Source organism: Cervus elaphus, chromosome 18, assembly GCF_910594005.1.
Source record: "Cervus elaphus chromosome 18, mCerEla1.1, whole genome shotgun sequence".
Lineage (NCBI taxonomy): Eukaryota > Metazoa > Chordata > Mammalia > Artiodactyla > Cervidae > Cervus > Cervus elaphus.
In genome coordinates, this window is record NC_057832.1 from 110,213,412 (window position 1) to 110,227,701 (window position 14,290).

The 14,290-nt window shown below is 49.0% G+C and overlaps 1 protein-coding gene and 1 non-coding gene across 3 annotated transcripts in view; both read left to right on the forward strand.

Annotated features, from left to right (window-relative positions):
• The window catches only part of TMEM178B (transmembrane protein 178B), a 398,497-nt gene that overhangs the window by 114,062 nt on the left and 270,145 nt on the right, over positions 1-14,290 (forward strand). The window lies entirely within an intron of this gene.
• On the forward strand, positions 2,281-2,413 carry LOC122674991. The gene has a single exon (XR_006335148.1). It is a non-coding gene; the product is annotated as a U11 spliceosomal RNA (small nuclear RNA).

Consider the following 14,290-nt stretch of genomic DNA (forward strand, 5'->3'; position numbering starts at 1 on the left):
AACAGATCACATGATTGTATAAGGGAGAGACGGGAGTGGCTGGCCCAGTAGAAGGAAGCACCCGGGCAGATATCATCTGAGCCAGCTGTGAGCTGCTGCAACTTGTATGTGAGGGAGGAGAGAATGGGGACTGTCCGCGTGGTACTCTTTGTCTCAGGGGTTTATTTCAGTGTCTATCTCAGTAGTTCAGACTCCAGTTGCTTTGCTGGCTTCATACCTGCCCTCAAACCCTAGCCTCTTTCAGTTCAGTTCAGTTCAGTTGCTCAGTCGTGTCCGACTCTTTGCGACCCCATGAATCGCAGCACACCAGGCCTCCCTGTCCATCACCAACTCCTGGAGTTTACTCAAACTCATGTCCATCGAGTCGGTGATACCATCCAGCCATCTCATCCTCTTGTCGTCCCCTTCTCCTCCTGCCCCCAATCCCTCCTAGCATCAGGGTCTTTTCCAATGAGTCAACTCTTTGCATGAGGTGGCCAAAGTATTGGAGTTTCAGCTTCAGCATCAGTCCTTCCAATGAATTTTCAGGACTGATCTCCTTTAGGATGGACTGGTTGCTGCTGCTGCTAAGTCACTTCAGTCATATCCGACTCTGTGCGACCCTATAGATGGCAGCCCACCAGTCTCCCCCATCCCTGGGATTCTCCAGGCAAGAACACTGGGATGGACTGGTTAGTTTCTCTTAATTCCAAAGACATTCCACAGTGGCCACTTGGAGTACTAACTCTCGGGAGGGTGGCAGCTCACTAGTTGATGTTTATATTTATTTCAATGAATCTCAATGTGTTCCATCTTTTGTAAGCAGGAAAAATATCAGCAAGTGGAGATTTCTCTAATACTAACTGCCCCGTCCTCCTTTAACCACCCGACTCCATACGCCCTGCCTCGCCACTGGTGGGCGTTTGCCTGGGTCCTCTGCCTCCAGCCCTGACTTTGGAGAGCTCCATCTCTTGGCTCTGCCTCCTGGATCCTGGATCCTCTCCAGAAAGTCATCTTGCCAGGCGGAGGCTGCACCAGTTCTGTTTTATTGTGGTGAATGCAGTGACTCCCTGAGTCCTTGCAAAACTAGATTAAAGACAGCTGTCTGTCCAACTTATCTTGTCCTACTTCTGTGTGCTGGCTGCTGATTTCCATGATTTCATTTCCGTGGGAGTGATGGTCACTGCCCTTAGGGAGGGGTTGGCAGCCTTATAAGGAGCAGGTTACTCCATTAGGACAATCCGCACCTTTCCACTCATTCAGTCTGGATGCCTGGGGTCCCAGCGGGCACATACTCACCACCTTTGTGCCCCTGGGATCTGGACGTTAGGCAGCTGTTTGACTTGGCTGCAGCAGGGATGCTGGTCCAGTGAGCAGGGAGGATGCTGCTAGGCCACCCCTGCAGGGAGCAGGTCAAAAGTCAAGGGGCCAGGAAGCTGGGGTAGACCAGAAGTCTCCACAGATGTCTTTCCTGCCCGCACTTCCAGCTGTACTTGGGCCCTGCTCTGAGGTCTGGACAACCACGGCAGCCCCCTGTCCAGGTCCTCCCCTCAGCGCTCTGCTACTCGCCCCGACTCACCCCTCCCTGCAGGATTCACCAGACTCTGGCTGAGGCATAGTCTGTTTCCTGTTGAGTTCACTGTGGACGCCTCAGGTGTGGGCTGGGCCTAGGTTACCCCTTCCCTTGTATGCTACATCCCCCAAACTGAACAGCGTGGTTCCTTCTCCTTCCTCCAGCAGCCTCCCCGATGTCCTCATCTGTGACCGCCCTGCCCCGCCCCCCAACACAGCGCGCGGTCACCACGCCCTCAGTTCTCTGGTGCTTTCCGCATCTCTGTATCAGGCGGTCCTCTGAGCATCTCCCGTGCACTCGGTGGACGTGAGGGTGAGGCTCATAGATCGTTAGAGGGAAGCTACCAGGAGAAGATCAGTGGGAGATGAGCCAGAGCCCCCAGAGGTTCTCCCACTATAAAAACTCGGATAATGTGGCTTTGATTTTGTTAAGGTTACTTTTCCTCCAGAAGTTATGATGTTCTTGCTCATTGGATCCCAAGGGACTATGTTTGGTAGGAGGATAAAAATCTAGAATACTGAAATGTGAAAAACTACTGTAGGTATAAATCTACAGCTCTGTTTTCACTCCATGTAATATTTTGAGGTCTATCTCTGTACTAATGTGTACAGTACATTCATTTAAAGTATTGTATAATATGTGACTATAACCACCTAATATTTTCTTTTTCCTAATTTGTGGACCTTTAGGTCTTCACTATTATTTTTTTTTTTTAAAAGCAATGCTATAAAAAGGGCTTCTGTCGTGAGTGGCACACGCAGGGCAGCTCGTTTGCTCTACGTGCGGAATCGACATCAAGAGATTTCGGAAGCATAATTTTTGCTAATGGGGCAGCTGGTGATCGTTGGTCCTGGCGCCCCCAGAAAAAAAAAGAAAAGCAATGCTATGTAGAACATTCTTGTACTTCTCTGCTTGTATATATATGTAGGATTTTGTCTAAGGGTATGACTTGGGGGTCATAAGGTGTATTCGTTTCCAATTTACTTGATATTTATGAAGTGTTTGTAACAATTTATACTCTCAAGAATAGTGTCTTGAACTTTCTTCTCCTCATCTTTACTAAACCTTGATGTTATCTGTTATGTTTTGCTATTTTGACTGGGAGGTGGAATGTGGGGCCACATTTCCAAAATGTTAAAAAGTGAGAAATTCCATCTTAGCATGGACCAGTGAGTGATCCATCAGGCGAGGGCTAGGGGACACCCTTCCAGCATCTTCACAGGTCACATGTTCCCCTAAATTGTTGCTTTCCTGGGTGTCGGTGGTCAGCGTCCTCAATGCTGTGTAGTGGCAGTGATGCTTGTGCTGTTGAGTCTTTGAGGGTCTTATAGGTGGGCATGGAGTCACATTCTATTAATAGAAGTTCTATGGTATTACCATTATTAGAGGGGTTTGGATTTGGTAGGGTGGTCTCAGCCTTTGAGGCAGGAGCGGGGTGGTGGGATGTAGTCAGGGTTGGAGACTAAGGGTAAATGCCCTGAGCTGGGGCTGAGGGGACTCCAGAGTCATAGCCGAGGAAGCCTGAGGCAGGCAAGGATGGGATGCTAGAGACCTGTCTTGTGGGAAATTCATTTCTTTTGCTGAAACCTGTCAGATACGTGCTTGCTGCATGTCTTAAAGGACTTAACTGATGTCTGGCATACACACTAAATCTGCATCCTATATGGTGATGACATAGTAACAGTAATAAGTATGTAGCACTTACAAGATACAGGTGATGAGTACTTTACTGAAACTAATTCACTGATTTCTCACTGCACCCCTGAGGGAGTGGGTATTTGTATTACGTCCCTTTAAAGTGAAGACGTGGAAGCACAGAGGACTTCATCCATTTGGCCCAGATCACTGACCCAGAGAGTCTCAAAAGCTGGGGTTTGACCCCAGGCAAGCTGGTTCCGATGACTGGGCTCTCAACCACAGCAGTGCTGCTGGACACAGTGGGAAACAGTGAATCATTCATTATTTGTATTTTCATGTCTGGTTTTAAATTTTATTTCAACTAGTGAGTCAAGCTGAGTTAACACTTTAATTAACATTTAGCTAAGCCATTTAACTTAAGAAAATAGTCCATTTTGTGAGTAGAGATGATGGTAGAAAAGATTGAAGGCAAAAGGATAAGAGGTTGTCAGAGGTGAGATGGTTGGATGGCATCACTGGTTCAGTGGACATGAACTTGGGTGAACTCTGGAAGATGGTGAGCAACAGGGAGCCCTGGCGTGCTGCAGTCCATGGGGTTGTGAAGAATCGGACACGACTTAGCGACTGAATGGCAACGTGTAAAGAAAAGCATAATTCATCTGTTTGGGCTTACTACTTTAATTCTGTGATCTTTGGTTTGCATTCAGTTTTTAGCAAAGGCACACGGCAAGTTTAGGAGTAAAATAATGAACAGCTATCAGGGTTTGGTTTCTCATATAGGACAGCCAGCTTTTTCCCCAGTCTGCCCCAAACACACACACACATGCACACACACACTGTCTCTGCCCCTCTCTCTGAATTAACTGGTAAAAAGGAAAAGCATTATCTAACTCCTTTTTTCAAATACAAAGTAAAAAACTCAGTAATCTGGATTTTTTTTCCCCTAGCTGAAACCAAACATTCAGCTATTTGGAAATACCTGGGCAGCCATCTGAATTCTCTGACTTCTATCCGGTGTGTCCGTCGGGAATGGCTGGCCTTATGGAGATGCATGTCTGAGGGTACAACCCTCCATCAGAAAAGCTGGCAGTGCCCACCATCCGATCTGGAGCCCACCAGGAGCAGCAGTGCCAGCCTTGCCCTGGCGTCTGCAGTGCTGGCAACTCAGGAACCCTTATCTCCCTTTTCTCTGAAGGAGCGGGAATGAAGAATTTCCGGCTCTGTTCATTTTCTCCCCGTTCCTCCCCGTTAGGACAACCGCCTCATGCTGGATCCTAGATTTAAAGAATATGGATGTTTCCCTCTGGCCTGAGAGCTAGGGATTCTTATCAAAAGTGACATTACAAAAGTGCCAGACTGGCTTCCTCCCTCTTTCCTGCTCATCCCTCATCACCCCTGCCTGTCTCCATCACTGTCTCCCCATCTCCAGATCTGTCTCCACTTCCTGGGTCTCTGGAGAGAAAGCATGAGCTCACTGTTTTCCAGTGAAAAACCAGATTTGGTCTTCCTTCTCGCCTCGTTTGCCTGTCAGGGCCTGGAGATGGATGGTTTTTCCACCCGCAGAAACTGTGCCCAGAGGAGCCACAGGCTTGTGCTAGGGGTGTCAGCACACCAGGGTGGGAGGCGGCCTTGGGGAAGGCAGTGACAACTTGGGGCTCTGAGCTCTCCAGAAGGCCGTTAGGGCTGTGATAGGACTAAGGGAGCAGATTATTTACTACACCCCAAACGGTGATTTAAAGCCATGCCTCACCTGCTCATGCTTTCCCAAGCAGCCTGTTTCATGCTGGAAAAATACATGAGCAAACTGGGAAAAAGGGCGGCTGGAACCTTACCAGGAAGGTGGGTGGTGTGGGGTCAGCACGATGACGCCTCGTTTTTTATTTTCCTTTCGTGAGGACGTTACGATGTAATGACATTTAAGAATGTCTTGTTTAAAGCATGCAAAAAGACTCAGAGACAGGGGGAAAAGACATCCCGAATCTAGGAACGAGGAAGTGAGGATAAAAAGGTTGTGGATCCCACAGAAGATGAGGTGACCTTTAGCACAGAAGGTGGTAAAATGTTAGAGGCTATGGTGTTGAGTCAAGGAAGTTACATGGTAAGGTGATGAGAAGAACGGAGTGGGTGAGCAGGAGTCAGGGGCGTGGAGACCGTGTTTTGCAGGGCAACTGGGGGATGTGGACACGGGTTGTAAACTCGGCAGGTGCATGGTGGTCACCCAGCAGGGAGGCCTCATTTCTGTTCCTTGATGGGAGTGTTGGCTGCTAGAGGATGTAGAAGGATGGTGGGCAGCATGGGAGATCATTTCTTCTGTGGGCCCACCCTGTTTGTGAAGGGGCACCAGATGGTCAGAGGAGCTGTGACCTAGAGGTAGGGGTGCTGTGTCAATTTTTCAGTAAAGGAGACCCTGGGGAATCTGTGGACACAGACGAGCAGCCAGACTAGTGAGAGGCCTGGACAACTGCCCAAAGGGCCTACAAAGCAGATGTAGGGAGAGCGCTTGGCCAGGAGGCGGTGATGCCTAGGGACCAGCGTGTGGTGCTGGGCTGACCTCATCCCCTTTGTGGGTATAATTCCTAGATGAGTTAATGGGGTGAATGGTGCAGACGGGGTCTCATGACATCCAGGTGCACTAAATGCAGAAGGGGGTCTGGGGCCAGGGGATGGGGGCAGATCGGGAATGTGAATTCATGGCCAGCTGTAGGGTCCCACCCAAGAGCTCTTAACGGATTGATTTCTGATTGCAAACTTCCCTGGTGACTCAGATGGTAAAGAATCCTCCTGCAACACAGGAGACTCAAGTTTGATCCTTGGGTTGGGAAGATCCCTTGGAGAAGGAAGTGGCAACCCACTCCAGTATTCTTGCCTGGTGATTTCCACAAACAGAGGAGCCTGGCGAGACATACTCCATAGGGTCTCAAAGAGTCAGATACGCTGAGCAACTAATACTTCCTCACTTTTTCACTTCTGATTACAAGGAAATTCGTGGTGTGTGTGTGGGTGCACAGTTCTGCCCTCAACACCCATCCTGTTGAGAGATTTTAGTGATGGCTTGGACGAGGCCGGGGTGGCCCTGCTGATGGAGTTTGTGGACTGATGTCTAATGTATGGAAGGACAGGCTCACCACCCAAACGTTTCTTCAGGGGCCTGGAGCAAACAGGAGACCCCGCAGGAGGTAACAAACCAAACGACATAGAACAGCCCCAGATGAGAAAAACCACCAGCTGCCCAAGCCCATGCTGTCTGAGCAGCTTCTCTGGAGGAAGCACGTGGGCCTCGTCCCCTGCACGTGACCAGCCTGTGTGAGGCTGCCGGTAGCGCTCACGGGGAGCCGGGCTGCGGGCTCCACCCCTGCAGGTGCGATCGAGGTCAGCGTCACCCTGGGAGAGATTCTTACCCGTGCCCGGGCCTTGCGGAAGACCAGTGTGTGCTGGGTTCTGGGACCGTGGGCGCAGGACCTGAATGGCCTCAGCTGGAAGAAAAGGAGCGGCGGGTGGGAGAGGCGTGAGAGCCCCCTTGAGATATGATGCTGCGCTGTGCTTCGTCACTCAGTCGTGTCCGACTCTTTGTGACCCCACGGTCTGTAGCCCGCCAGGCCCCTCTGTCCATGGGATTCTCCAGGCAAGAATACTGAAGCGGGTTACCATGCCCTCCTCCAGGGGATCTTCCAAACCCAGGGATCAAACCCAGGTCTCTCACACCAGGGAAGTGCATGAATACGAAAGTGGGTAACCTATCGCTTCTCCAGTCCCAGGAATCGAACCGAAGTCTCCTACATCGCAGGGCCGATTCTTTAGCAGCTGAGCTACCAGGTATGGATGCGCTGTTGTATGGGAGTAGGTGTGTCCCAGAGGTAGAACTGATCAATGAACATTTCTCATATGCTTACTCCAGAACAGGTTTTATATAAGTTATCTCATTTCTTCCTCATCTATCTTAGGAGCTGAGCGCCATCATTATCTGCGTTTGCAGATGAAGAAATGAGGTTCTGAGAGGCTCAGTGACTTGCCCCCAGTCCCTGCTGGTGGGTGGCTTGTCCTGGGAGTGGGGTAGGGCTGTGGCCGAGTGCAGGGGCCACCAGATGCGTTCTTGGTTCTCCTTCACTGTGTGTAGATGCTGTCTTCTGGCCAGCTCATTACGGGATCACTGGAAGCAAACCTTCTGTCTTGTTCTGATAAGAGCAGCAAAGTCTGTAGAAGCTGGGAATGCCTGCACGTGGAAAAGTTTTGCTTTATTTCTGATGGAAAACCTTGGAGGGTCTCTTTCTTGCTGAAGAGTTTGACTTTTCCCAGTTTCTCTTCGTGAGCATGCATGGTGTGGTGCTTAGGGAGTGTGGTAGGTGGGTTTGCATGCCACCTGTGCCAGTCATAGGTCTGCGTTCTCAGGCAGGAGACCGCTCTGGGCCTCAGTGTTCTCATCTGTGCAATGGGGACAGCAGCAGGCCTTAACTTTTACGACTAAATGAGATAATGTGGGATAAAATCCTCTGTACAGTACTTAACATGGAGAATGCATTCATTGAACATTAGCTATTGTTAAAATGAATTCCTCTTGACCCTTGAACAATGAGGGGGTTGGGATGGCCCCTCTGTGTAGTTGAAAATCAAATATAACTTAGAGTCGGAGCATCTGGATATGTGACTCCTCTGTATCATTGATTCAACCAGCTGTGGACTGTGTGGTACTGTAGTCTTCCTGCTGAAAAAGAAAATCTGAACAAGTGGACCCGTGTAGCTCAAACCCACGTTGTTCAAGGGTCAACTGTACAACACTCAAAGCACCCCCTTGGCCAAAGATGAAAACTACCTGCTCCCCTACCCTGAAGCATTTACTGTATATATATAGAGAAATACATGGTTAATATACACATAACTGTTACAACAGTAGCTGGCAGAAGTGTTGGGAGACAGAGTCAGAAATGGGGTGGGTGGAGGGCTGCCCTTTGGAAGTAGGATTTTTAAGAATGCAATCGATGCATGTGAGTCCAGAGGCCCCCCAGAACACGACTCCTAACAAACATTTATGAAACACTGAATGGAAAGGAATTAAATATTTAGGAGTCTGCCCATGAGTTGCATACAAAACAACATTAAAAGGCCACGCCGATACCACAAACACAAAAAACAAAATACACCAAGTGGAATGCGTTTGAAAGCTTTAAAAATAAAAAAAGTAGGTAACGCTTTTCCTCAGTATGAAGAAAATAAAACATTCTTTCTTGCTGGGCCAGCAGCAGCTCTAAGCCTTGAAAATCCTTCAGCTCATAACATCTGGGAGGAGCAGGAGGTGCTGAAAAGGAGCCTGGGGAGGTGGGGTGGGGAGGTTTGTTGCAGGAAGCTTTTGTGAAGAGCTGTCTGAAATCACTTGTAAATATCGCTGCCCTCCCCAGCCCTCTCCCCTTCTGCCCGCCTGGGGGTGTGGTCTTGCGGGATGTGCAAACTCTAGCTCTGTCTGCCCTCCTTGAACCCCTGGAACTTCCCTGGTTTCTTCCCTTCCTTTTCATCAGGGACATGGTTTTGCTTCTAATCTCAAACCTTTCACCCCCTAAACTCCATCTCTGCTCTTATAGCTGGCTAAAGAATTTGACGTTGACAGTGCTGATAAATTGATAATGTCTTTCCTAATTGGTCAAAGGAGAATCTCCCTGTCTCCTCTCCCTTCTAAGGTGTAATTTTATCCCCCCCCCTTTTTTTTCTTTTTTGAGGAAATGCCCTTTATAGAAGGGATGAAGTCCAAGATTTAAAGCTTCAACCAATTTCTTTTTTTTTTTTTGAACGTTGGCTTTCAGTTTTTTTCCAGTGTGTTCTTTCTACTTTTGACTTAATCTTTCCATTTATTAGGGCTGACCAATGATTGAGAACTGCCAGCTTAATGGGTGAGACAGATGTCAGAGTGAGTGAGGGCTGTTGCCGTGGCGGCCTGGGGCCAGGACCGGTCAGCAGGGCAGACTCCAGCGTCCTGGGCGCGCTCACCATTGGCATCAAGGGAGGAAGAGTAGCAGACAAGACATGGGTGATGTCCCCCCTTCTTCCTTATCAGTGGATGTAAAGTTCCTGCACATACAAGGCTCTGTGGCTGCAAAATAATCCTTGTTTTCCATAAACCTCCTGCCAGGCCATGGAATCTTTATAGCTGTGGTGTCTGAAACCGCTGTGCTGACACCTGGACTCTGCCTGTTCTCATGGCTGGCTGGCTGGCTCCAGGGAAGGCCGTCATCTCCCTTAAACTCTCCCTTTCTTCAGCCATATGAGAATACTACTGAACATGGGCTGAGAACACAGAGAGAGAGAATATCTGCCTCTCAAGGTTGTTATGACCATGATGCGGGGGTAAAGTGAGTGTCCAAAGCCCTCACTGTCTGGAAGGCATTGAACAGATTTAATTTTTTTAAAGAAGGAGCTCTGCGATGAAGGAAGCCTGTGGACTCTCAGCAGTGGTCCAGTAGTCCAGTGGGATGCTGGAATATCAAGAAGAGCATTTCAGAGTTTCAGTTCAGTTCAGTTCAGTCACTCAGTCGTGTCCAACTCTTTGTGACCCCGTGGACTGCAGCACGCCAGGCTTCCCTGTCCATCACCAACTCCCAGAGACTACTCAAACTCATGTCCCTTATGTTGGTGATGCCATCCAACCATCTCATCCTCTGTTGTCCCATTCTCCTCCTGCCTTCAATCTTTCCCAGCATCAAGGTCTTTTCCAGTGAGTCATCTCTTTGCATCAGGTGGCCAAAGTATTGGAGTTTCAGCTTCAACATCAGTCCTTCCAATGAATTTTCAGGACTGATTTCCTTTAGGATGTACTCGTTGGATCTCCCTGCAGTCCGAGGGACTCTCAAGAGTCTTCTCCAAAACCACAGTTCAAAAGCATCAATTCTTTGGCGCTCAGCTTTCTTTATAGTTCAACTCTCACATCTGTATGTGACTACTGGAAAAACCATAGCTTTGACTAGACGGACTTTTGTTGGCAAAGTAATGTCTCTGCTTTTTAATATGCTAACTAAGTTGGTCATAGCTTTTCTTCCAGGGAGCAAGCGTCTTTTTATTTCATGGCTTCAATCACCATCTGCAGTGATTTTGGAGCCCCCCAAAATAAAGTCTTTCACTGTTTCCATTGTTTCCCCATCTATTTGCCATGAAGTAATGGGACCAGATGCCATGATCTTAGTTTTCTGAATATTGAGTTTTAAGTCAACTTTTTCACTCTCCTCTTTCACTTTCATCAATAGGCTCTTTAGTTCTTCTTCCCTTTCTGCCATAAGGGTGGTGTTGTCTGCATATCTGAGGTTATTGATATTTTTCCTGGGAATCTTGATTCCAGCTTGTGCTTCATCCAGCCTGGCATTTCTCATGATGTATTCTGCTGCTGCTGCTGCTAAGTCACTTCAGTTGTGTCCAACTCTGTGTGACCCCATAGACATCAGTCCACCAGGCTCCCCCATCCCTGGGATTCTCCAGGCAAGAACACTGGAGTGGGTTGCCATTTCCTTCTCCAATGCGTGGAAGTGAAAAGTGAAAGTGAAGTCGCTCAGTCATGTCTGACTCTTAGCGACCCCATGGACTGCAGCCTACCAGGCTCCTCCATCCATGGGATTTTCCAGGCAAGAGGACTGGAGTGGGGTGCCATTGCCTTCTCCGGATGTATTCTGCATATCAGTTAAATAAACAGGGTGACAGTATACAGTCTCAACGTACTCCTTTCCCAATTTGGAACCAGTCTCTTGTTCCATGTCCAGTTCTAACTGTTGCTTCTTGACCTGCATACAGATTTCTTAGGAGACAGATCAGGTGGTCTGATATTCCCATCTCTTGAAGAATTTTCCACAGTTTATTGTGATCCACACAGTCAAAGGCTTTGGTGTAGTCAATAAAGCAAAGGTAGATGTTTTTCTGGATCTTTATTGCTTTTTTGATGATCCAGCAGATGTTTGCAATTTGATCTCTGGTTCCTCTGCCTTTTCTAAATCCAGCTTGAACATCTGGAAGTTCACGGTTCACATACTGTTGAAGCCTGGCTTGGAGAATTTTGAGCATTACTTTGCTAGTGTGTGAGAAGGAAATGGCAACCCAGTCCAGTATTCTTGCCTGGAAAATCCCATGGATAGAGGAACCTGGTAGGGTACATTCCATGAAGTCGCAAAGAGTCGGACATGACTGAGCGACTTCACTTTGCTAGTGTGTGAGATGAGTGCAATTGTGCGGTAGTTTGAACATTCTCTGGCATTGCCTTTCTTTGGGACTAGATTTATTTGGGATTGGGATTCAGAGTTTGGGTGCCTCTAAAGCAGAGCTCAAGTCAGGGACTTTAGGGGGAGTTCCCAAGAAGGGAGGAAGGAGGGGAAGCCAATGGAGGGTGCAGCACTGAACTGTCTCCTGCTGTGAGTTTAGCGTGGGTCCTGGGGCCTCCCTCAGGGTGACTGTGCCGAGAGCACCTCGTGGTCATCCTTTAGGGGGCAGGGCGCTTGCTCGCTGGCTCTCACATCCTTGGTTGAGGGTCTCTTGTGAATATTGACTCTCCTGCACCCAGGAGGGCTAAGTGGACCAGGAACTGTGATGAGGAGGAAAGCTTGCTATGGACCTGGTGTGGGTGCTGTTCGTGTGCCTGGGAGTCCGAGTGGGCTGAGAACAATGAGAGCCAAGGCCCTAGTCCTGCCCACAGAGACCCAGACCAACTTCAGGGCCTCATGCACACACCTGAGCGGGCATTTGCCCCTGATGCTGCTTTGTAGGTGGCTCCCAGGTGTGCCTACAGGGAGGAGGCTAGCATGAACTTGAAGCCAACTACTTACTTCATCATGTAGACCATTTGATCAAAGAACAGACCCTGGTGTCTATTCCTCATTTATCCATAGATGTAGTGAGGGCTTTGTGTCAACCCTTGCCTGGCCCTGGGGGTAGAAATGCAAACAAAAGACCTGCGTTCTGGTTCTGAGGAACTCAAACAGTTGAGTGGTAGAAACTGCTCTTTGAATAAAAAAAGGATTTGGGGGTCAAAGGAGTCTGGGGAAGCCTGCATGCCACACCTATCCCTTCTCTTCTTGGGAATCACCGTGTATGTGAAAAACTCTTATTAAAGTCCCACAGTAAGTAAACCTTTTATAGATTGTTAAACCCAAGTTTTCCTAAACATCAATGCGTTTGACCATCCCACGCCCAACGTGCATCACTCCACTTTTTAAGTGGGGGCTGGAGAGAGGGTTTCCATGTTCTGGTTCTTTCTCAGGCCCACCCTGGTCAGCGCCAGATATGGTTGTGAAGTTGTGGGTTTGCCTTCATAGCAAATTCCCCCGCCCCCATGAGCTGCCAGGATCCTTGTGCCTTTCTTAGCCTGTCTTCTCTAGGGGTGCCCTGCTGCTGAGGATCCCTCTCATCTAGTGAAAGTCGCCTAGTCGTGTCCAACTCTTTGTGACCCCATGGACTATACAGTTCATGGAATTCTCCAGGCCGGAATACTGAAATGTGGTAGCCTTTCCCTTTCTCCAGGGGATCTTCCCAACCCAGGGATTGAACCCAGGTCTCCTGCATTGCAGGTGGATTCTTTATCAGCTGAGCCACAATTGAAGCCCAAGAACTGGAGTGGGTAGCCTATCGCTTCTCCAGTGGATCTTCCCAACCCAGGAATCAAACCGAGGTGTCCTGCATTGCAGGCAGATTCTTTTCCAGCAGAGCTATGAAGGAAGCTCTCTAGTCTAGAGGAAAGGAATTTCAGGATCTCATCCATACCTAGGCACTGGTGACTAGGGACAATCCCATTTGGACTGACTTAAAAGAGTTTTAAAAATAGGGGCCCACGAAAATAGTGTCTGACCCAAAGGAATGACTTACTAATGCATGAACCTAAGTGGCACCTGTTTATGGGAGGTGATTCTAGATGGCATGGGGCTGAGTCCTAGCACTGCCTCTAAAATTTCCCTGTCTAAGAAGGTTTCCACTTACCATGCATAACTCTGGAGAAGTAGACTCCTGGAAACCACACCTTGCTGATAGTAGATGCATGTGAAAGGAGCCTCACCTGTGGTTTCCTTGTAGGGTGGGGTGAGAATCCAGAGCTCACCATGTGGGCAGTCTCCTCTGCTCCCCTCTGTTTTCTGTGTTTTCTCATATGCCCAGCATATGTCGGCTCTCAAGCTACGAGTCTCCTAGGGTTACTGCGTATGAAGTTTCTCTCTCTCCCTCTTCCCACCCCCATACCCCACCCCCTGCCTCTGTGTGTATGTACTGTGATGCAAACATTGCTGATACTATTTCTGATTTCCGTGGTCTTTCTTCATCATGACTGTGGGATTGGCCAGAGAGTTTGGGTTTTTCCATAAGACATTAAGAAAAAGCCCCAGTGAACTTCTTGGCCAACCCAATAGTATTTGTTGAGCACTTACTGTGTGCAGGGACCACATCAGGACTTGATGTGAGTTACCAGACTCATGCCTTGGGTCTTAAAGCATTTGAAATGGAGAGAAAGGATGAGAACAGTGTGTCCCCCTGTTCCTTGTTCCCGGGTCTCCCTTTGCCACTGAGGACTTTGAGAGGTGGAAGGGAGGAGGGAGGCCCTCTTGTTGGACTAGAGGGAGCTGGAGTGATGATGTAGAAGGGGAGAGGGCTGGATGCTTGCGTTTGTCCTTTGAGTCCAGTTCCGTCTTTACCTGCTCTGGGCTCAGAGGTTGCATTGTGCTTTGACTTCTAGGTGTGTTCAGCTCTGGGAGGACTTGGCGGGAGGTGTGGGTGGGAGGAGCAAGAGATTGGCCGTTTATACCCTGCCCCTCACTCAGATGGGCTGTACCTGCTCCTGGAGCCTGCATCACCTCCCTCCCAGGGCCCTCTTCTCCAGATTCCCGTGATGGTCCCTGCTCTGCCTTGCCCAGCCTTGGGGTTGCCCCACCTCCTCGTGTTGCCAGCTCCAGGGCCCTGCCCCACCCTTGGCTGGCCCCCTTTACACCCTATGCTCAGCTTTGTAAACTGATCGCTTTGGAAACCCTCCTCAGTTACCTGTTTGGCTATCCTGTCTCCCTGGGACTCTGATGGTGGCTCAGATGGTAAAGAATCTGCCTGCAATGCGGGAGACCCTGGTTCAATCCCTGGGTCAGGAAGATCCTCCTGGAGAAGGGAATG